Source organism: Myodes glareolus, chromosome 13 (assembly GCF_982192425.1).
Source record: "Myodes glareolus chromosome 13, mMyoGla1.1, whole genome shotgun sequence".
Taxonomy (NCBI): domain Eukaryota; kingdom Metazoa; phylum Chordata; class Mammalia; order Rodentia; family Cricetidae; genus Myodes; species Myodes glareolus.
Window position 1 is genome coordinate 36,551,847 of NC_142038.1, and position 25,234 is coordinate 36,577,080.

The window sequence follows — 25,234 nt, forward strand, 5'->3', positions numbered from 1 at the left end:
TCCCTTGAGAGTTTTTTCCAGCTTTTGATGGACCTATATCACATTCATTAGTATCCAACTAGAAGAATAAACCTTTCTGAGTGATAATCCCATTCAATTTAACTGTGTTATATTTTTGATCTTTTGATGAGAAAACAGAAAAGCTTAGCAAAGGAATGTTGTTGACCTTGACTGTGCCTGCCTTCAGTTTCTAAGGAAGTCTCAGCTATTCAAGACAACAATCCTCATGATGACATGTGGGGCAACAAAGACTGTGCCCTGATGATGATAAATTCTATGTTTTACAAATCAATATTTAAGTATAAATGATCAACAGATAAAGTATTGATGAAATTCATGATATTTTTATAGATACCTTTTCCCGTAGGATATAACCAATAAAAGACTAAAATATATAGCGACTTACATGATGGTTATTAATGTGATTTTAATTATGACATTCATGTTCCTTAGTAATTTTAATATTCAAGGAGATCTTATTAGTAGCACCTTTTGTTAACATTGTGAGCAAGAAACGTTACTTTTTATTTGCACCCTCTTAGTAATACTGCTGTGGACGATTTAAATTTCTAAAAGCATGTCAAAGGTAGGACTGAATTCGTAGACATTTCATGGTACCCTGTTGTCAGTATTCACTTATTGCAATGCTTCTGGTTTTTGTCATATGTGGAGTTGGGGTGGGAGTTGATTGTTGAGTTTCTGTAAAGAAAATGAGATAACTTTTGAAAATATTGATATTAGAGTTTCATATCATAAAAAGAAGATAGTAAAGTTATGTGAGGAATAGGTGGTGATTATGAAGCATAGGTATATGGAAGGGGATATATACAGTGGGAGCAAAGAAAACATTTCTGGATCCAAACATGTCTATGAAGGAGTTAAATGCCACGTGTCACATACTGTGAGTGAAGACATGAGAACGCTCGGTGTGGATCAATCAAATACTACAACAAGCATTACAAACTTCATTATAGAAACACAGAGCCATTACTAAATATTGCTGAGTTTTTCTAATCAATTAATTATTTCCATAGAAAAATTAGAACTAGCACTGGGTGTACTAATCCAGAGAAGAAGAGTCCTAAGAGGCAGTCAAGCATGGTGAAGATATTATTACCCCATTCAGCAATGGGGTGAGCAATAGCCTCTGAAGAGGAGGCAGCAATCCTTAAGAATCAAGGAATCAAGAATCCTTAAGAAGTCAAGAATGGGATTTCTCAGACACTCACACTTGGCATCTCATTCCAAAGGGATGATCATCACTCAGGTCAAATGAATCGAAGACTACTAAATCTGAGTGATTAAATATTGAAGCAAGTGAACTCTTAGTTGAGAACACTTTGAAGATTCTAAGTTTCAAAAAACTGTTGGAAGCCATGTCCTGTGTGGCTGTGCTCAATCCAGAGATGCTGGATTGCTGACCCCTGAGGACACAAATTCTCACCCTTACCCTACACATTAGGAAACACTGCTGCACTTAAGAATTATTCAGGCTAGCTATGACAAAAACGGGAAAGAACTTAAATCATTTTAGGTAATTCATTCATTCATTTACTATTCATGGAGCTTTATGATTGATCAGTTCTGAGAAGACAAAAAAATGAGAAAACCCTCCCCCATTCAAGGAGCTCAAAGGGAGCCAACATGAGAAGGAACTTGAGAAAGGGAAAAATTTTCACATTTATTGATGCTTCTGTATTGTTACCTATTTCACTTAAATAAAATAATCCCAGAATATTTAGTAAAGCAAGGTAAAATTTTACATTTGAATAAAATCAATGCTTTAACTTCATTATTGATCCTTTTGCTAGTACAGTCAGCAATACTCATCTAGTGTTATGAGTATTTCTACTTGTAAAGAATATGAAAATGAATAAAATATGCATAATTCCTACCAGTTATTTATTGTGTGCACATGGGTTGTTGGAAACTTCTCTGTTAATAACTAATTATAAAATTTGGTTGTTGCTTAAACAGAAAATGCCAGAGAGGCAACCATCATACTCAGAGTGATATGGTGGGGGTGGGGCATTGAGGAGAGCCTAGAGAAATACTCCAACTAAAGAAAACATCTAACTCTCCCATCCTTTCAGGGATTTGTGGGAAGTTCCACACCACATGATTTACTTCAAAATAACATCCACAACAAAGACCCTGGAGGAGTCAGGTACAATAAACTAGGCAGTGTTCTAGTTTCATTCTCTTGTTATAATAGAATAATCTCACCAAAAGCAAGTTAGGAGAGAAAAGGATTTATTTGGCTTATATGTCTAGGTCACAGACTATCACTGAGGGAAGCCAGGGTAGTAACTCATGGCAAGAATTTGAGGACAAAATCTATAGAGGAATGCCACTTGCTGGCTGACACGCTCCTGCCTAGCTGTCATATACTGTCCAGGACCACCACCTACCCCAAAATAATACTACCCACAATGCTCTGGATTCTTTTACAGTTGTTAACAATCACGACGATACCCCCATAGACATGCCTATATGACAATCTAAACTAGGCAATCTTACAATTGAGACTGACTTTTTACATGATGCTTGGTTGTGTCAAATGAACAGTTAAAGCTAACTAGAATAGCCAGTTACTATAAATCAAGAATTATTAGGCCACCACACCACCTACCTTCTTAACTCTGTTAAGAGAGAGATCTATAGATGGGTGTGAACTGATTTCTTTAGGCTATGGGAGTCTGGCTTTAGAGTGACAAGGGTCTTAAAGGGACAGACCCATGATCTAATGCAAAGAAATTAATTTCTACAACATTATAGTCTATATTCATATGTTAGAAGGAATTTACATACATTTGGTCTTCTCTCCCTCAAAACAGTTATTTAAAAATAACATTAGCTATCAAGGCCTGAGAGCCTATGGAGTTGGAGAAGAACATGGATTCTTCTCTTGAACAGGAACGTTTCCAGTCTTCTTCATAAGAAAACAATAGTGACTGATGGTCCAGTAAGGAAAAGGAACTAACATGTCACTCTAAGAAAGAACTGGTTTCACAGGGTTAACAGTAACAATGTAATTAGCTAATACAGGAAAGGCTTGAACATATTTAAGGCCATAACAAAGGCTTTTGTCTCTACGGCAGAGTTGGAAGACCAAGGAAGGACTGTGCATGTCAGGATCTGTGTTGACCAAGGTTCTGAAAACACTGACTGTAAAATTTGGAACTCAAGGCTGGACAAGCAGTTCTCTATGGAGTGCGGCAGCCTAATAGGCTGCAGGAATTCATGACCGTCAGGTCCTCCTCACGAGAAAGTGCAGGAGGAAAAATTGAAGCACAGAGCCAGAATCCACCAGCTCCACAATTACTACCACTCTTGTTTCCATTCTGACACTGTTTTCTGTTCTGCTGCTTGGCTGAGGCGTCTGGCTTTGTGCAGTGGAAAAACCTCTCACCAACCCCTTCCAGCCTTCACTTGTGATCTTACTCAGCACTAGCGCTCTCCTGCCAACGACAGGCTCAACTCCCTCCTTCCTTTTCTGAAAACGTCTTAGAAGGTCTTAGATAAAGCTAACCAACCTAACATGGAAAAAGTTTCAAGTGAATAATTAAACTGTATTCCAATTATCAGAGGACTAGTGTCCGTTAAACTCAGGCTTGGCCTGAGTTCTTTGGAAACAGGAGAACCTGAATTTGTTGGAGGGAGAATATCAGCCTACATTCCTAACAAACACGCATTTACATTTTTGGCTGCTGCAGAATGAATCAACATCACAGTCTGTTTTGATAACTCCACCCAGAGTAAATTTGCTTTTCTTTCCAAAGGCAAGATGCGAAAATTCCACAGTGCGAGCACTGAATGTAGAGTAGACGTCTCAGGACTCACTTAAGTTCCACATGGAGCTTACCACACTATCTTGTCTCCTCTCTGATCCATGACATGTTTTCAAAATATGTCACATGCTCAGGGGGCACAGCCATGTTATGAAAGAAAATGCCTCAGTATTAAGCCATTAAATTTGTCTAGGAATCAAACACATATGCTCATAACCCACAAGCTACAGATATCCATTGATGGATTCCGTGTGTGTGGAAATGCTTGGTAAAGAAAGCTCTTTTCAAATGCCAATCAGAAGGGAATGTTCCTTAGAGAAGAGATAGTCTTACTCATCCTTATAGCATAGGCCTCTGAGCATCAAAGAAGGTCAGTTTACTGGCTAAGCACACTTAATTAAAGCTCAGTTAGGAAAAGCACCAGAGCATTATGGGAATCTCAGTCCAAGACTTCGTGAAGCCATAAACCTGAAACAATTAGAAAGGAGCTCATTACCGTTTTTAGTGCTCCTATGTAAAAGTCGTAACTATTGTAACAAAAATTTTATTTTTGAGATTAGAAATTAATTACAGCGTTTCTCCTTTGCTGTTGGTGAGCCAAACGAGGAAGATACCAATGAATATGCCATACTGAAGAAAGAAAATGTATTTACCAAACATCAACCTTGAAACAGCATTCAGCCTCAAGAGACTACAAAACAAATGTCATTTTCAACTTAATTTGACAAAAGAAATCATATATTTAGTCATGAATTTTAGTGTAACATACATCAAATTATTTTTTTACAGAAAAGCATTCCCCACCAAAGAACAAAAATGACATTTAAGATTTAAGAAAAGGAAAAAAAATAATACAGAAAGTGTTCAATTCTAAATGAAGTTCAACTTAAGTATGACCAAAAGGAATGGTAAAGTCTGATGATAAAGCACATTCCTTGTTTAAAAGACTGATAGCATTTTAATTGTGGATTCCATGATTATTGAGAAAACCAGTGGTAGAAGACAGAAATGATCATTGCTTCAAAATCCATGCTTCACTACTAGGTTTCCTTCACTTTGGGGGCAAGATAGACTTTCACCACATTCCAGGTATAAGAACTTGGACACAGAATTGTTTTTAGAGTGTTGCATAATTGCAAAACAGAGTGTATGCCTTACTTGTGATCTTTATGAAGCATACACAATGCCCAACAAGAGTCATCGTTACCTACACAGCACCGCTACAGCAGCTTCTTAACGACTTGACCACACCTCAGAATGTTCATAATGGAATTTCAGAGTCAAAATCTGACCACATTCTCTTGAGCTCAATTGCAAAGGAAAAAAACCCATGAATAATCAGTAACGGATTTGTGGAGGTAATACCACATAGATACATCACTCATTAGTGCAATTAAATAACTGCTTTTGTTAGCATTTTTTTAAAAAGCACATTTTAAATGTAATCAAATCATAATATATAGTTTGAAAAAAATCTTTAAAGTATATTTGGTTGTAATATTACCTGAAAAATTAAAATCTCATGATGCCATAATAAGCACACAGCGCTTAGGTACAGAATATTTCAAGGCCGTCTCAATGATCAGTATCAAGTAAATAGCAATGGGGGAAACTTTCCTATCCCAAAGAGCATTAAATGTTAAGGAACCAGTTTTCCAACTGTCTTTGAAACACAGAGGTCCAGAGTGCTAAAGCAGGCTTTAGCTAAAGCACACATGAGGACTGGACTGCCCAGTCTGCCCCTGTTCGTGCCAGGCCGGAGGAGCACAGCAGAAGCATCATACCAAAGAGCATCTCTGGGGGTCTGTGGGTGTGGAAAGCTGAGAACAGTGTGCGAGTAACTGCAACCATGGGAACAGAAAGGACACTGTGCAAGCTTTTCATAGAGTTTAAACCATTGGCTTTTCAGGGAATAGAAAGGAAGCTGTAGCGTTTCCCAGATTTAAAAAAAAAAATCATTTTAAATTTGGCATCCCAGTCATTTAACTGCATGAGCAATTAATTACAGAATATATGCATATAGTGTTCTCACATATGTAACTTTTCTTTTACAAAATCTAAAAATAAAATACAGTAAAAAGGAGAGGAAGCAACGTAGCATAAATTACATTAAGTCTACCTCCATGCTTGTGCTATACGGACGGGGTGTCTATGAATGTGTGTATCTGTGTTTTCCTGTGTGTGTGTTTCTGAGTGTCTGTGAATGTGTGGGTAAGTGTGTTGTGTGTATCTGTGGGTAAGTGCATGTGATGCACACATATCTGGGATCTGCCAGAAGAAGGTGTCAGGTGTCTTTCTCTATCACTCTTTGTCTAGTTTTTGAGATAGAGTCTTCTCCAAAGCTGGGATCATATTCCCCGGCTAAGCTGGAAGCCAGAAGCCTTAACATTCTTCTGTCAACTCATTACCTAATGCCAGGGCTATACGAATGTGCAGAATGCCCAGTTTATTATATGGGTGCGGGGATCCAAGCCCAAGACTCATGGTGGTTGCCGAGGAAATACTCTTAACTGCTAAACTATCTCAAGGTCTTTGTGGGATTCTTTTTTTGGGGGGAGGGAGGTACTAATATTAAAACTTTTCGTTGTCTTGAGTTGTCTGAATTAGATCTTCCAAATGAGATTTTCATAGAATAGTTTGGCAAGCATCCTTAATATTTAGAAAGGGAAGCCAAGAGAATCAATCTGAAAAACAATGTCCTTATTCTGTGGATTAGAAGTTACCAGGAAATCGGTAGAAAATAAGGTTTACTAGTTAATGACCACAGAGTTTCTGTTTGGGGTGATAGAAAAAACAGAAAGCAAACATTAATGTTGGCTTTAAAGACTGTTAACACAATTAATACTCCTCATTTGTGTACCAGAAGTGGTAAAGTGGAAGTTTTATTTCTATCTATTTGTTTAACCTCATTTTAAAAGTTAATTATGTAATACACCCATCCACTGATTTTTATAAACTTGCAGGAAACACACAGACCTTACCCTAGTAGCTTCAGCTGTCAACATGAATCAGTTGAGGCAGTTTCAATTCAGGAATTGTCTGGCTCAGATTGTCCCATGGCCATGCCGTTGAGGAACTGTATTGATTGCTACTTGACATAAAATGGACTAAGCCACTATGAGTGTTGCCATCCCTAGGCATATGCTCCTGGGCTGTATAAGCAAGCTAGGAGAGATTAAGTTTGAGACAAAGTCAGCAAGCATTCCTTCATTCCTTCATATGTGTGTGTGTGTGTGTGTTATATACACATGTATATTATATATATACACACATGCATTTAATGTATATATATATGCATATTTATGAACGAGCCAGTGTGAGTTTATGTGCACTATGTTGGTGTGCTATGTGGTTATGGCTGTGCCTTCCCATGGAGTCTGGAAGAGGGTGTCAGATTCTCTGCAACTGGTGTTCCAAGTGCTGGTAAGCCACTGAACAGTGCTGGAAACTAATCCAGTCTTTGCAGGAGCAGTGCGTGTTGTATATCACTGGGCATCTCTCCAGTCCGTCTCTATGATTATTTTCTCTAAATTCCTGCCTTGCGTTCCTGCCCTGACTTCCCTTGTGACCTAGAAGTATAAACCACATAAGCCCTCTGCCTCCATGTTGCTTTTCTTAGTGTTTTATAACTGCATGGGGAAAACAAACAGAACATATGTCAACTATGTAATTTTTTAGCGAAAATATCCCCTTTCTTTTTCTCTTTCTTTCTTTCCTTTTTTTTTTTTTCGTATTTGTCAGGGTTGCTCAGTGTAACATCTCTGGTTGTCCTGGAACTCACTCTGTAGGCCAGGCTGGCTTCAAACTCAGAGAGATCCCCCAGCCTGTGCCTGAGAATACCTTTCTTATGAGAAAAAAAAATCATATGTTAAGACCTGATCTTTCCTGGATGAAGTCAGCTTTCTTTCACTTTTGGAGCATTTCTAGGATTAATTTTCCTCACCGGATACTGAGATCAGCAGCAGAAACCTTCCTTGGGATACTTTTCTAATCCTGGAGAAATAGGAACAAAGGGTCTACTTTACATTCAAGAAATTATAATAAGTAAGATACTGCCAGCTAACTAGTCAACTATAAAACAGAGCTTGCATTATGGTAAGAGGAAAGAAGATATGAAATTCTCTCTAGGAGTTCAGAGACTCATTATGATCAAAGCACTCATTTTAAAGCAGCCCAAGTTACAACTGAAGGTTTTTCAGTAAAACTTAGCACAGCAGAAACACTTAAACTAATTTACCAGAATTATATCATTTAATTCTAAATGTTAGACCATTCAGTAGTAACTTTTAAAAAATTTATGCAAAATGATTATGAAATTTGGAGTCTTCCACAGTTAGTAGTCACTGTGGATGCAGAACTTCACTGTGTTTGTTTTCCTCTTTTCATTAATGATTCTTCACCTCTGTCTTCTATGTTGAATATTAATTCATTACGGATTCCAACTCAGTGCTGCTTTCAGTAGTAAGAGGATCTGCGCTGGGTGCAAAGGTAGACCAGGGACCTTGTCATAAAACCTGCTTTGCATAAGAACAATACATTTACTCCAACAAAAGTTCATTTGGAGGAGCTAACAAATAGGAAAATGAAGTCTCATGTGGGGAATATTAAATAGTATTCTCTTCTTTGGTTATCAAAAACCTCTGCAATTGTCTTATCAAATTCTGTCAAACATGAAATGCTGCACATGTTTCCAGGCAACAAAAAGAGAAACACAAGGCCTTTGGGAGGTATAAGAGCAGCCCAGATTAAAACATACTTTATTTTATCTAAAGTTCATTTAGCTGAATATACACATGCTCGATGGTAATGACAACCTTGAGAACAAATTAAATGGTAAGACCATTGCAAGAAAAACCGTACTATGATTTAAAGTGGTTACAAACATTCACGCAAAGATAAATTCCTTAACCTGCCAGGGAAGTGAGTAAATGCTGGTACGAACTGGTTCTCTTTGAATATGATACTGTCACAAATGTGCAACTCTGAAAGGACTCGGCAGGTTGTACTTATGTTTATGTGTTTCTATAGGGAACAGTAGAGAAGAAGCCATGGATATGGAGATGACATACACAAAAGGGGTAAGTAAGAAGAAAGGGGAGAAATGATGTAAATATATTTAATTAAACTTCTTTTAAAAAATACCTCTCTAGTCCTAAGGAAAAATAAATCGAGATTGTCATTACAGTACTGAGGAAGCACAGAGCACTCCCTCCAGGCCAATATCAGCCCTCTGGGCCGTGTCCCGGCTACTATATATAACACACGCTTTTAAATCTTAAACAGAATGAGTGAAATATTCATTCCTTTAATGCACCTTAAATTACCCAGTGATTTATTCGGAGACAGAAAACATTAGCACTCTTGAGGCTGGTGAATTTGGAAATGTAATAGCTTAATGCTAGAGTTCCTTCCTCCCTGGGTTTTGTCTCAAGCTTGGATGAGGCACACATGTATTTTAAATCTTATTTGCTTGTTTTATTTTTCTGGTTTGTGTGAGTATCTGATGTACGTTTATGGTGGATATACACGTGAGTGTGTGTGGAGTCCAGAAAAGGCCACACAAGGTGGAAATTCAGCCCTCTTCATGCTATTTGCTTGAGACATAGCTGGTGGCCAGGAAACCCCAGTGATCCTCGTGTCTTTGACCTCACTCCACCAGTGTTTCAGGTGATTATTGCCACACATGGCTTTTTTAAACTGGATCCTGGGGATTTGAACTCTGGTCCTCATACTTGCGCAACAAGCATTATTTACCTGCTAAACTATCTCTCTAAACAAATGTATTTTATTTTTCTATAGCAACTTCTTATCCCTTTCTAAAGACAGTTTGGTTTCTTGACCTCTTTAAACACAAGTATATTTTAAGGTATTTATCACAACGTTCAAAACCACTCTTGTGTCCTTTTTAGTATCAGTTGTTGATTCTGTTGTCAGTTTTTGCATTAGAATTCCTCAGCACACCGTGTGGGGGGCGTTCACCCTCTGATACAAGGGGACTGATCTAATGAGAGCTCACCAAGGCCAGCTGGACTGGGACTGAACCAACATGTGATCAAACCGGAGTCTCTAAATGTGACTGACATGGAGGCTGACTGAGAAGACATTGACAATGGCACTGGGTCTTGATTTGTCTGCATGTACTAGCTTTCTGGGATCCTAGTCTGTTTGGATGCTCACCTTCCTAGACCTGGAGGGAGAGGGGAGGAACTTGAACTTCCCACAGGGCAGGAAACCCTGACTGCTCTTTGGACTGGAGAGGGAGGAGGAGAGGGAGGGGAGGGGAGGAGGAGACGGAGTGGGGGGAATGGGAGGGTATGGGGAGGAGGGGAGGAAGTGGAAATTTTTATAAACAAATAAATAAATTAATTAAAAAAACACCAAGTAAATAAAGTTTTTTTCCAGAAAAAAAAAAAAGAATTCCTCAACACAGTCATCATTTTATGAGTTTCTTTTGCTGAAGTTTTCCTGTTTAGTCTGTATCTATTTCTCTCACCTCATAGTTACCTGGTTCATAGTCCAAGAACCTGCAGTTTAAATCCAGGGCTTTTCCACATTGTCTGTTTTGCTCTGGATTTTCCTTCTCTTTTATTTGAAATAGAGCCTCATATATCTTGCTGTTAATTGCAGTGGTTCACAGCTGTTTGACAGGGAGGTCAGCTCCTAAGATACCCTGAGGCAGTGGTTCTCAACCTGTTGGGGGTGACTCCCTTGATAAACCTCTGTCTACAAAAACACCCACATTACTATTCATAACAGTAGCAGAATTACAGTTATGAAGTAGCAACAACAACAATTTTATAGTTGGGAGGGTCACCCATGACCATGAGAAATTGTATTAATAATGGCTGCACCATTAGGAAGATTGAGAACTACTGCTCTGGGGTCTGATATCTTCTGGGTCAGAGGAACACAGGAAACACATTTAGCTCTGTTGCAATTGCTTCAACCTTCACCATTTAGTCTGACTCAGACCCTCAGTAGATGGCCTGTCTAGTGCTGGAAGTTTCTGTTAGTTCAGAGAGGTATGTACATCCTGCCCTCATATCAGGAGCATTGCTGGCCCTGCTGTGGGCCTGTTAGGGCTTCTCATTTCTACTGATTGGAAACTCAAGCAGTGGGAGATGAATGTATTTATTTAGTCTAGCAGAGAATGTCAGCATTCAGATGTGAATGAGAGGAGCTGCAGAGCCTTACCCACACTGACACTGCTGAACCATTGACTGCCATCAGGTTGAGAAAGGTGTGGATGCCTTCAGTTATCCACAGACTGGTGAAGTCACCAGTCTCTAATGATTGTCTCCAATGCTTTGGTCATGCAGACAGTGTTAGTCAAATTCAGTGAGCCATAAAACAAAGCAAAAAGACATGAATCTCAGAAAGGGACTTGAAGGGGGAAGTGGGGTGGGTAGAGATGGGCAGAACATAACAGAGGATAGGAGAAAAGCAATCACAAGACATTATAAACATGCATACAATTTTCAAAGAATACACAACTGATAAGGAAGGCATTACCTGAAAAGTTACAATAGCAGTTGAAACCGAAGTATAAGGAAGCAGAATACAAGAATACTTAAGAAAGCATCAAGTACATTTTTACACAAAATAAGACATTAACCTAAGACATGGAGATATCATAATGAAAATTTCACAACATAATAAAAATACTCCCGCATGTCCTACACAATACTAAAAGGTTTTGTGAGAATCCAGATGATTAGATAAGATGAGGAAACAAATTGCTTCAACTTAAACTTTGAAGTACAGTCCTTCTAAGGATTGGCTACAGATAGTATGGTTACCAAAGAAAAGGGAAAAATAAGCGTTGAAAAGTTACATTTCTAATTATTTCTATAGAAACTCCTGGAGAAGAGTGTTCCAAGCCTTTATTATACATGGTCTTTATTATACATGGTATTGTTTGGCTAGCCTGGTTGTTTCCATGTGGTATATCTAGGTATGCTTAAATGCGTGTACCTGCATGTGGTGTGTATGCATGTACATGTTTGCTTTGTGTTTAGTGTTTTTTAAGATTTTTTTAAAGCAATGTTTCACTTTTCATACCTACAAAAGTTTCTCCTAACTCATCCGCTCATCTCCCTCCCTCCCCCAATATGCTAGTGTTTTAAGTACTCATTCTTATTATTTATTGATATGTATGTGTGTGGTGTGCATGTGTGTGTGTGTGTGTGTGTGTGTGTGTGTGTGTGTGTGTTTACCTGTGGGAGCTCACAAAAACCAAAAACAGCACTGGATCCACTAAAGGTTGATCAGCACACATTGCAAGTCACCCATTGTAGGTGCTGGGAACAGAACTCCAATCCTCTGAAGGGCCCATAAGAACTATTTACCTTTTTAAAAGATAATTTTGTTACTAGACGGTATGAAATGATAAAACAGTAGGCGCCGTTGTGATATTTTCATGCAGTTTATAATTTATTTTGATGTTTTCTACTCCCCTGTTTCCTTTCTTGTCCCATCTTCCTTTTTCCCTCATTTCCCAATTCCCTTGCTTGTCCCAAATAGTCCTCTTTCTATTTTCATAATCTTAATAAAAATGTTCATTCTGCATATAGAAAAACACAAAGTAATAACTGCTTCCTGATTGTGGCTATGTTCTTAAATCATATATTTTTTTTAAAGCTGATTGCGTAGACCTGGAAAGGTGTTATGTTACATTTTCTATGAAAGCATAACAGGAAGAGATTACCTGGGCCCACAACACTTCACAACTAGGTTGGGTCTCCCATTAGCTCAAATAAGAGCCTGTACTTACAGACCCAGTGATCAGAGTACTTCTCCTCTAAACATACTTTGAATTTTGTTTTCCAAACCCTCGAGTACTTATGCACAGCATGAAGAATAATCTTTTTTCCTTCTGAAATGTATACTTGAAAGAGAATACTGTGGAAATGTATATTGACATCAACCAAATAACTTTGTTAGCAAAATTTATGGAAAGATGAGATGAGATGACACCTTCATTATCATCTATGACAAAATTATAACAGCATAAAATGTCCGGTTGTGCTAGTTTGTCTTTTCCAGTGACTTGATGATTAAAGTGATAGTCAGCCAAAATACTACATAAACGTTCAAGCTGTTGTATTGCATGAAAAATAAGGCTATGACAGCAATGATCGCCTTTTCTTCTCATCTACAACAAATGAACACATAAACTACTCCAGCAAAGTTGTTGTATTAGTGGGTTTCAGAAGAGAATCAAAGCATTTTAATGCGTATATCTGAAGTCCACAATAAGGAATTCTGAGTTCTTTATATATATTATTTAAACTGTTAATGTTTTGCTATTTTAAAATTAGCCATTTTTTTTTTAATTTTTGAGACAGGGTTTCTCTGTAGCTTTGGAGCCTGTCCTGGAAATTTACTCTTAACATGAAATGATACAACAGTTTCCATGATTGTGAAGATTTCATCCATCAATACTATTTACAAATCCTAGATGTTTTGACAACACATGCAACTACTAAAAAGTGTGACATTATTACAAATACAATTCATAAAACAAAATGAATGAAAAATGGAAAGAACAACTTTTGAATTTACTTAATCAACTGAATTAATATCCAGTTTACATTTGACTTTATAATATGCAGATCATATACAACCCCAAAAGTTCAAAGAACTCCATCATAATTTAATTTGGGTACATGCATTTATAAAAATATTATACATGGTCTTTTTTGGCTAGCATGGTTGTTTCTATGTGGTATATCTAGGTATGCATAAATGTGTGTACCTGCATGTTTTGGGTATGCATGTACATGTTTGCTTTGTGTTTAGTGTTTTTTAAGATTTTTTAAAACAGTTTTTCATTTTTCATACCTACAAAAGTTTCTCCTAACTTTCATCTGCTCATCTCCCTCCCTCCCCCAATATCTCCTGTCTACCCACCTTCCTGTCCACCCACTCTTTCTCCATCTCCATTCAGAAAGGAGCAGGTCTCCCTTGGGCTTGAACATAGCATGGTAAATCAAGGTGGGGTACGACCAAGCTTCTCCCCCTTCATAAATGGCTAGACAAGGTAATCCAGCATGAAGAACAGGTTCCCAAAAGTCAGCTATGCTACAGTGGTGTGGGATTCTCCTCTTTCTACTGTGAATAAGATTTATTACTATTGGTAAATAAAGAAGCCACTTTGAGCCTATGGCACAGCAGAATAGAGCTAGGCAGGAATTCCAAGCAGAGATAGAGAAGAAACGAAGGTAGAATCAGAAAGATGTCATGCCGCTGCTGAAGAAGTAACATGCCAGCACCGGTAAGCTACAGCCTAGTGGTGATTCATAGATTCATAGAAATGGATTAATTCAAGATGTAAGAAGTAGCTAGAAATACACCAGTACACTAGTCATTGACCAAACACTACTGTAATCGATATAGTTTCTGTGTGATTATTTTGGGTCTGGGCAGCTGGGAAGCAGCCTCTGCCAAGACTCCAGGGACGGGTCCTGATCTCAATGCTAGGAGCAGTACAAACAGACCAAACTGCATAACTTTCACAGATATGCAGAGTGCTTCCACAATCTCAGTTCAGCTGTCTCTGGGTGCCTCTATAATGTCTTTGGCAACTCTGTCTATTGTAATCCCTCCTCACTTTCTTCAAAAGGATGGGGGAGAGTAACAAAAGAGACATCTTGATGAAGGGGGGTGCATTTCTGGGTTAATGACAAACCTGGTACCAGGGAAACTCCCAGGAATCCACAAAGATAACCCCAGCTTGGACTCCCTAGTAATAATGGAGAGGGTGCCTGAACTGGCCATCTACTGTGATAAGATTGGTGACTACCCTAATTGTCATCACAGAGCCTTTATCTAGTGATAAATGGAAGCTCCTTACCTTTTCTCCATAGTGTAGATCTGCTTCCCTCCACATCTTGCTGGCAATTTCCCTACATCTAGATTCATCTTCCTCTCTCCCCTCTTAGTCCCTCTCTCACCTGGAAGTTCTGTCTAACCTCTCCTGCCTAGCTAGTGGCCACTCAGCTTTTTATTAAACCAATCATAGTGACACATCTTCACACCATGTAAACAAACATCCGGCAACAACTCCTCACCCCAAATTCAGGCCTGTGGGTTTAATCTTGCTGAAGATAATGATCTAGAAATGGGGAGTATCTCCACCCACAACAGTACCACATAAATCAAAATTAGGCTGTCTTTGACGCCTATTCCAATATGCCGAGATGACAAGATCCACAGTTTCTTAACTTCTGAGATGACTTTCAGACTCTAATAAAGATTTTTGCCAAAAAACAAAACAAAATTAAAAAAACCTTTGTATTTATTTATTTTTATTTTTGTGTGGTGTTTTTACTGCATGTATGTCTGGGCATCATGGCTGTGCTGGAGGCCAAAAGAACACCTCAGATCCCTTGAAGTAACAGACGTCTGTGAGCCACCATGTGCATACTGGGAATCAAACCAAGGCCCTCTGCAAGCAAAGCCAGTGATCTCAACTGCTGAGTCATCTCTCCAGTCATAACTACCTACTCTATCTCAGCTATAGAAACTTGAGATGGAAATAGTCTCATAGTAAACATTACTCAAAAAGAACTCCCTCAAAATACATAATACATAAAAACATCAATCATATGCTTTCAAATAGAGAAAAGTGCCATAGATGATATTGCTGTAAATATGTACGGAAAATCGTTCTTGATTCTAAGTTGTCTTCTTGAGAAGAGAATCTATTTTTCCACTGTGACCTTTTCCCACCTGGTCAAAGCCCCAGTGTGCTAGAGTGACAGCTGCAGAGGGAGCTCAGGGGAGACAACTAAACTGCGTCAGGTTGGCTCTCTTTGGTTATCCTGAGGAGGTGGGTAACAGAAAATATAAATGGATTATGATATTTGAAACTTAAATAGAAAGCACTGTAGGGAACCCGAGTGGCATCGTGGAAAGTAAGAAGTTGGGAGCCAGTAAAAAACTCTCAGAAAGTAAATCCCCTCCTCGCCAATTTGAGGACACATTTTTTTTAAGGCAGAAGCTATATTTCATATAGTACCTCCAAATTAGAAATCAGATTTCTAATTTGAACTCAGATTTATGATATTGAGATTCATTATTTATTAAAATACACTTACTCATTTAAACCTAGTAAACCTATAAAGTGGATTTCACTATTATATATATTTCACACTAGTAAGACTGACCCAGAGTGGATAAGGAGTTTAAAGTTACATTGGAAAGAAATTGAAGACAAATATTCTAAGCCAGAAAGCTTATTGGGACTCTTTTCCATTAAAAGAAAGTTTATTATCATTGAATTTTAATATGAATAGTTTGAATTCTATTTTAGATGGAAGAAAATGAAAACACTGGGTACGTTGCAATTTTACTTCTGCACAATTGTGTGTGTGTGTGTGTGTGTGTGTGTGTGTGTGTTGTTTAGAGATAGAATATCACAGGGTAGTCCAGGTTATCATTAGACCTTTGAGCTTACTACCTCAACTTCCTGGGTACTAAGATTAAAGATGTAGTCTACCAGACTGACACTGGACAGTAAGTACGTAAAGAAATTGGAGGGGGTAAATCAGGGTGACTAAATAGCAGATGAGTCCATTGTCAGAATTTAAGAACGAGTTACAGAAATTCACAATCAAAAAATATAATTGAGATATAAGTGTTTAAATATCATTTTAGATAGGTATTTAGTATTAGAGTTTAAGCAAGAATAATACTATACTCTGTTTTCTCTTAGTAGAACGATTACCTATTTTTAAAACTGAAGTACCAAGTCTTTTATTTCTTACATTAGTTAGTCATAATTCTTTTAATAATAATGCAATTTTATAAACCAATTAAATGCTCTCGTCCCACTTACTTTAAACTTAATAGTCAGCAGCATGCCCATTTCAATAAGAAATTCATGCACTGGGGTAAACTTACATATCTGTTTTATCTTCCTGTACTATTTTAAAGCCTGTTGACCTTTTTTACATGATTTTTAACAATTGAGCCTTTCCTTCCACATTGCTGTCTTTTTGAGATATTATTTTCTACTCACTCTTCATTTCATTTTTTTTATATAATTTTCACTTTTTTTCCAAATGAATAAGTATTGTATCACTTTACCGGTTTGCCCCTGCAGATCCTCCTTAACTACTCTTCTTAGAAAAAGTTCTTTTGAGAGTCTGAAAACAGCTGCTGATTCAGTCCAGTTAGAAGGTATCTCTTGCTGTGTGGAATGGTCACACGCTGTGGCTAAGGACTTGGCCGTTGCTGTGGATCCGCTGTCTCACAGGAGGGATGGGGTGAAAACGCGGGACAGCACACAGCAGTGTCTGCTTAAGCTTTCCCGCATTGCAGCCCATTTGGTTGGAGAAAACCTTATATAAGCCGATGTGTCAGTTATTTTTCTATTGCTCTGATAAAATGCCGCGATTATTTAAAAAAAAAAAGCGTTTGGGGGCACTCACAGTTTCAGAAAGTTAGAGTCTGTGACCATTATAGCACATGGCAGCATCAGGCAGGTGTGGTTCTGAAGCAGATGTTGGGAGCACACATCTTGAAACACAACCCAGAGCAGAGATCTAACTGTGAAGAGTGTGAGGTTCTGAAACCCTGCAGCCCATCCACAGTGACACACCTCCTTCAGCAAGGCCATACGTTGTAATCCTGTCTAAACAGTTCCAGGAACCAGAAACCAAGTATTCAAATATAAGTAGCTATGAGAGCCATTCTCAACCAAACCACCAAAGCCTAAGGAATATAGATATAGAAATAGAGACAAATTAGCTTTTACTGGCAGCAAAACCTAAGAGAATTATTTACAATGATTCCTTAGTATTGATATAACTTTATAATTTTAAAATATGAAAGCAAATCTGCATGCTTATATGGCAGATATGCTTACTAATTTCTACAAAAGAAGTAAATCTTTGGTAAATATTCAGTTTTCTAAGTTTGTCAATATTTTGATTTTTTATTAATCAATGCTGGAAACTCTGCTGACTAGACAGTTCTTATAGAAAAACTTACTACTACTATTTTGCTAATGACTTGCCCATAGATCAATGCACCCCTCAGCCCTCATTTCAGCAGTTTCCTATTGCAGCAGAGAATGATTAAAACAGAGACAAGAACTGGTCAAGTTGTAGACAGTAAGAAACTGCAGAATGCTCAGCCCTAAATAGAATGCCTATGTCTCACCTCTTTCTCCCAATGCTCAGGCATTATTGTAGACAAGGGGACAGACTGAGCCTGAGGTAGTAGATGATTATAAAGAAATAATGTTTGGGAGACATAGCTGGGAAACCGCACATATGAGCTTACTCTTGATTTCATCTGTATGCACAAAACCTATGTAAACCTAAGCCAGACTAAACTCCAGCATGGCAATGGGAGTTGGACACAAAATTCCATCCCTACCTGGCATGGTATTGGCAAGTGTTGGCTGAGAAACTGTTTCTTATAAGACTATAGACCCTGGTAAGTCAATCGTGTTCCAGTGGAAGACCACACATCCAAGAAAATTGGACAGCACAAATTTGACTTGATGCAGAGAAAAAGAAAGAAAGAAAGAAAGTGAGTAGAGAAGGAATGGGTCTGGGAAGAGATGTTGGAGGGAGTAAATATGATTAAAATATAGTATATGAAACTCTCTAAGAACTAACACATATAAGAATTAACATATATATAGTATAAACGGCATAGTCATGTTTGGGACCAATTAATATTGCTAAAAATTTTGTCCTAAACCCTAACCAAATTCACTTAATAATTTATGAAATTCAAAGTAATTTTAAAATCAAATATTCTAGAATAATATAGTCTAAGGTTTTAGTAATTTATTACATTCCAAGAATTACAGTAGACAGATTTGCAAAGAACTTTTTTCAACCTTATAGTTAGTGAATACGCAGAGTTGAGATGTTTCAGGTCGAACACACATTGCCTGGTATGGCCTCACAATCAGAGCTAAGCAAGAAGACTGTACTCAGGAGCAAGGCTGCCGCTTCCTGAAATTCATTGTGCCTCTGCTTCTGAATTTATTTTTGGTCACTGTGACCCCAGGAGCTTTTTATTGTTGCCAAATTCTTCATGGACTGTAAATTCAGTTAAAAACCCCTGTGAGGTACTGACCCACTGGGCTAACGCATGGACTTGCATGGGATACAGGTGACAAACACAGGAGACTACTCTTTTATAAAGTATTTTCTTGATTTTAAATGTTATATTTGAAATCAAGCCAGAAAAAAAATTATTTCTGATTTTGGAAATTGCTAAATGCTTCATTTATGGGCTACCCAAAGCCCACTTAAAATACACAGAGTTCACTATAAAATGGAGATGATCTATATTGTGCATTTAAAAACATTGCTTAAGCATCAAATTTCATATTGTCTAGTGAGTAAAAGAAGCAATAAATGTAGCATAATAAATTCAAACAGCATTCATAAAAATCTTTTAAAATTCAAGAATATAGGCAAGAAAAATAGCAATTAACTTCAATCTGTTACTCAACTTTGAAGTACTTTTACTTCATAAACCAGTTTATTAGTCTGTACTTAACTAGAATTATATAACAATGACCTGACCTCTAAGATTCTCTCCTTTGTCTAAGTTTTATAAATGCTAATGTCTTCTTCTAAATTTACTAAGTTCAGACTCTAAACCAGAACTCAGGAAAATGAAGCCATTGAGTTTTATATGTAGTTCAGATAAAGGAGAGATGGCTCAGTGATTAAGAGCAGTGCCTGCTCTTCCAAAGGTCCTGAATTCACTTCTCAGCTGTGGCAGCGTCTGCCTTGCCAACAAGGAAGATGCACCACCGGACTCTTCTTACTGCGGTTTTATTCAGGACTTTTGAACAAGCTTCTCACCCTCTCACACCTCTTGCACCTCTCGCCCCGGGCAGAGCCAGCCCATAGCTTAAATAACCTCTGGGTAGCCAGCCCCAGCAAGTCATGTGGGTAATGCAGATAGGTCCAGCAAGGCAGAAGCAAGCCAGATAGCGTTAGCCATGTATGGAGTTGTTCACACCTGAGAGCACTCACTGTCAGGAAGGTGGAAGGCTGAAACCAGCGCCACCTTTAAGGCATGGCATCACGCGGCTCTCTACACCCAGCAACCACATGGTGGCTCACAACCATCTGTAATGAAGTCTGGTGACCTCTTGAGAAAGAGACCTAGTCAGCCATCCTCATCAACTTAGATAATAAAACCCAATATGGACAAGTTCAACAGAACTGCCATATATAGGCTGCACATGCATAATTCAGCATTACCTGGGCATAAATTATTTTTCAATTTCAGCAGTCTTAAAGAATAAACATAAACATTTCCTCTATGTCCTAGATGTCACATTACCTCCCAGTCTCCGATTACAGGGTGAATTCCAAGACCTACAAGGAATTCATGATACCATAGATAGTAACATACTCAGTGGTTACTGTTCTCTTTGCTGATGGCTTGTCACTCACTGTGCCTGAAACTTTTTCAGCTGAGGGTACAAAAGTAAGAGAAAACATGGCTGTCTTTCCTTTTTCATAATTCCATGAATACAAGCTCCATGCTTTCTGAAGGCTTTTAGCACTTTGAATATGTAATGTCTTTTTTTTTATTAAATTAAAAACTTCCATCTGCTCACTTAATTAAAGAATTTTACATCTTTTCCTCTGACATTTTAAAACTGCCAGCATGACTACTCTTGTGTTTTGGAGCCATTATTAAGTAAAATCAAGGTTACTTGAATACAGTGATGCAATACTGTCTTAGTGAGGGTTGCTATTGTTATGATTAAACAATATGGCCATACCAACTCTTATAAAAGAAAAGCATTTAATGGGCTTGCTTACAGCTTCAGAGTTTTAGGACACTTTCATCTGAATCAGTTAATATCTGAATTTTCTAGACATCATGATAATAACAGAAATAGATTATTATTGCTATTTTTAATCCAACAGATTATAGGATGACTTCTTAGATATTAATAGACAACCAATATGAATGTGGGAGACTGCTTGAACCTTAGAACATCAATTTTCAACCAGAATTAAAGAAGTCTGAGGTGTCCTATACATTCTGGTAGCATGGAGGCATACAGGTAGACTGGAGAAGTAGCTGAGAATTCTACATCCAGATGAGAAGTTAGTGAGACCAGACAGAGAGACTCTGGGCCTGGCTTGAGCATTTGAAACCTCAATATGCACCCCTAGTGCCACATGATCTCCAACAAGGCTGCACTTACTCCAACAAGGTCATACATCCTGATAGGTCTACTCCCTGGTGACGAAGCATTCGACTATATGAGCCTATAGGGAATATTTTCATTCAAACTACCAAAAATACCATTAATGAAAATCTGATAGCCAAAGACATCCTTGAAATGCCTAAAAATCTCAGGATCACCTAAGGCAGCCAGGGTCAGTTACCTACATGATGACAGCTGTTTGTGCTGGTGCTCTGAGAACCTTCATAGCATCACACAGCTAGAGGCAGCCTACATCCTAGGTAGTCAGCCTACATCCTAGGTAGTCAGCCTACATCCTAGGTAGTCAGCACTCAGGAGCTAGTGTTTTCTGCACATGCACTAACAGGGGGATGCTGTCTTCGCATCAGGCAACTAAGCTAGACTTGGCAGTCTAACACATCAAAATTTCATGAGGATTTACAGTATAAATATTCACCAGGAAAAGAGAAACAGGATAAAGTGTTTCCTTGTGGTAACCCCTGATGTGCTTAATAAAATACCTCCAGGAGGTTAATGTGACTCATTGCTTCCTTCCTTGTGGCCAGGTCTTGGTAATTTTTAGAACTCTCAGATGGAATGACAGATTGTATTTTCTAAGTATGGTGACATATGTCACACACCACACACACACACACACACACACACACACACACAGAGAGAGAGAGAGAGAGGGAGAGAGAGAGAGAGAGAGAGAGAGAGATATCTCACCTTCAGTTTTCTATTAAAATGTAGCATTTACAAACCCTACAGTGAAAATGAGATTCAAAGGTTTTTCTCCTGAAATTTCGTGTGGTGTGTGCAGAGCTGGAGAGAGGCCATTATGGGAAACTGTGAAGGTAAAACCTGGATTGCCTTGGAGAACCCAAGATATTGGAGATGCCAGAGTCATGGAATACCCACTAAGGAAACCTGCTAACAGGCAGTTGACCCAGCCCAAAAGAAAGAAGTGTGTTACAGTCAATAAGGCTGAAAACAGTTGGAGATCTGCAGATGGTTTTGACATCAGATATGGACAGGCAGAGTGGCTATGGTATATACTCACAGCTGTAGAACTTCATAACTGTCACTACCAAAAAAAGAAAAAAAAAGCTAGAGAAAATGATGCTGAGTAGAGTGGGACGTTAGAATGTGAAAAGTTCATGAGACTTTTTCATGGCACACTCTCTTAAGTCGCTTGCCTTTATAACCCAACCATCATGCTGTATGCACAAACTACACAGAGATGCCCCACATAGATATTCCAAGCAAGAGCAATATCTGACCTTGCAATTTCGTGATGGAATAAGAACATAGATAAATTTAAGCCCTTAACATCTGAATTTTCTAGACATCATGATAATAACAGAAATAGATTATTATTGTTATTTTTAAACCAAACATATCTAACAAGGATGACTTGTTAGATATTAATAGACAACCAATATGAATGTGGGAGGCTGCTTGGACCTTAGAACATCAATTTTCAACCAGAATTAAAGAAATCTGAGGTGTCCTATACATTCTGAATGGTTTTTATTGGCAGTAAGCATCAAATGTACATTTTACATTCCCACAGTTAATATTACCATCATGGAAGATTGTGAAATCATTTTAAAAAGAATATTTAAATTCCTGCTGATGGAATCTTCCAGGTTATCTCTGAAGCCTTCTGAAATATTCTGTCTACGTTTGACAGGGTTTGGTAGTGCACAGATGCTTCTGTTTTGTTATTTTTAGTTTTTATTTTTAATGAAATTTAAATTATTTTTGGCAAAAACAAACAAACAAACAAAAAACCGCACTGGTCTATAGAACCCAAACTCAACTCCATTCAAATACTTTAGTTAGGAACTCATCTCTTTGAAATACACATTTGCTCCATCACCCTATGATTCTATTCTAATCTCTCCAGCCTGTGGCTCATCACTATCTTCTTGGTTTCTTTTCTTTCACCTAAGAACTAAGCGTTGAACCTAGAGCCTATGGCTGTATGAATGCTGTTCAAATGCTTCACCATACAGGCCCTATAGCTCATCCTAACATCCACAGAAACCTTTTACTCAACATCAAATACATCCACAGACTTTCCACAAGCTTTCTTGGAACATGCCATTTTAATCCACTAAATAGTGTACTCCGGAGGCCAATATAACTCAACTTCCTTTTTGGATTATCATTTATATTTTAATCTATGTTTCAGTTCTCCTGTTTCTAAAGGGAATAATTGTACCTTGTTACCAAGGTTGCTATGAGAATTAAAGAAAAATAACAACAGAAATGGCTCTATAATGTAAATTTAATTAAATCTACAATTGTAAAGATCAGGAGTAAAGATGATCTTTGAATGATCTACCTTAATCTATCTTACCACTACCTTACCCAGTCACTTAATATCAGTTACATAAGATTATGCACAGATAAATTGAAAACAATAACTTGTAAATTATTGATTTGAAGGGCAAAAGGAGATATTCGAATTCAAGAGATGTCTGCGATTTATGACAAAACAAGGAAAAAGCGATGTGTTCCTAGCACCTGTGCAGAACGTATTCTGATAAAATGTATGGAAAATTGAAAGATCATACTACTGCGGCTTAACCAGAACAGTGAGTTTATGAACCAGACCTGCATCTCTGCCAGAAGCTCAGTGAACGAACTCCTTCCCGGGAAAGGCACAGCCTTCAGCTCATCTCAAGGTGTTGAAAGAATAAAAACAAAGCAACTTTTGTCAGTCTCAGCTCTCAAAAGGGCCCAGGCTGATGATGATCTTCACACCCAGTGGAGGGAGGGGATAATAGAAGCCTTGGTAATCTGCAGGTGAGGATATTACACGAAATGAAAGGTTCATAAACATAATGCTTACTTTGTGCAAAGATAATCTCCATTTGAATGGTTCTAATCAGTATCATTACAGGACTTTCTTGAGATGACAGAGAAGAGTGAGGAAAAAAAAAAAAAAAAACGACTTGACAAACGCATGCACTGTGACTCCAAAAAAGTGTCCCCAATTTTCTGAGCTCCTTCAGTAAAAGACATAGAGATACTTTATATCAAAAGTCAACGATAGGTAACTTGTTTAGAAGTGAATTATAAGGTAAAGAGTGGGTGGCTATAACTACTTGCTCTTTTACTTTTCGTTTTGTTTTGTGATTCTGCAGGCTGAGACCAGAGCATGCCAGGTAAATATTGAACCGCTGAGTCACTTCCCTGCTCAGAGTTGACACTATCTATCATTGATAAATGTATTCATCAATAGAATACCTCTTAAATCAAAACTGCTGTGTAAAGAAACAACACAAAGTTTCATGTGAAATAGATCTTTAGAAGAAAATGATTGTACTAAGATTTATTTTAAGAAGTACCTAACTGGTGTCACTGTCTGTCCTGCATGTCACAGTGATAGATGCATGCCAACAATGAAGATATTACTGTAATTACAGTTCGCTTACTCAGTATAGTTTTGTACAACAGTAAATTATTTATACGGAATCATTGTATCAGAAAATTCCTAAAGTATTATGCCTAGTGAGGACAGCTTTACGAAAAAAATGAGTGTATGAGCTACATAGTAACAGAGGGAAAATAAAAGAGTCCTTCGATTTGGGGTTTATAATGGACTTTTTCCCTTTTACCCTTTTGCTATTTTTCAAAGTATATTTAGGGCAATGCCTATCTTCATACTAAATATTGCTAATTTAATTCTCTCCCTTTGTTTTCTTTATCCCTTCTCTCTTCTATTTCTTCCCTTTGTTCATAAGTTAATTAACAATTAGATCTCAGTATTCCAAAGTGATTGGCTTTCCGTGCTATTTCAATCATTTTCTAGCAGCCTGAACTTAGTTCCAGTCTGTAAGACTCACATAATTATGTCATCTCTGATTCTGATTCTGAGGAAAATCCAGTAAGTCCGCAGAAAGGTCTTCCTGTTGCGCCTGACCTGTAGCTAATGTGTAATAAATGTCCAGGTGCTTTATCACCTCCCACTGCTCATGTGACCCACTGTACACAGAGGCAGAAGGCACATCAAACATTTCATAATCAAAGTACACATCTGTGCATTCTTTCATGCTTCATCGGCTGCTGTTAAAAATTTCTAAGGTGTTCTGGTAATCGGCATTCACAACCTGGGTTTCTCCAGATATCAGAAAGCTATCTGCTTCTAAAAACATAAGTGCATAAAGCATACTAGGCACTGAAAGTATAAAATTTAATGTGAAGTTCCACAGTGTCGATTTCTAATTCCTATTTTAAT

At 37.9% G+C, this 25,234-nt stretch overlaps 1 protein-coding gene across 3 annotated transcripts in view; it reads right to left on the bottom strand.

Moving 5' to 3' along the window:
• Window positions 1-25,234, bottom strand: part of Prr16 (proline rich 16) — a 284,272-nt gene that overhangs the window by 165,452 nt on the left and 93,586 nt on the right. The window contains exon 1 of one of the 3 annotated variants that reach the window (XM_048419415.3): window positions 24,843-24,905. The exons of the other annotated variants lie outside the window; for them this stretch is intronic. The gene's annotated coding sequence lies outside the window, so the exon portion shown is untranslated. Of the gene's footprint in view, window positions 1-24,842; window positions 24,906-25,234 lie in introns of those variants that run through there. 3 annotated transcript variants of the gene reach the window in all.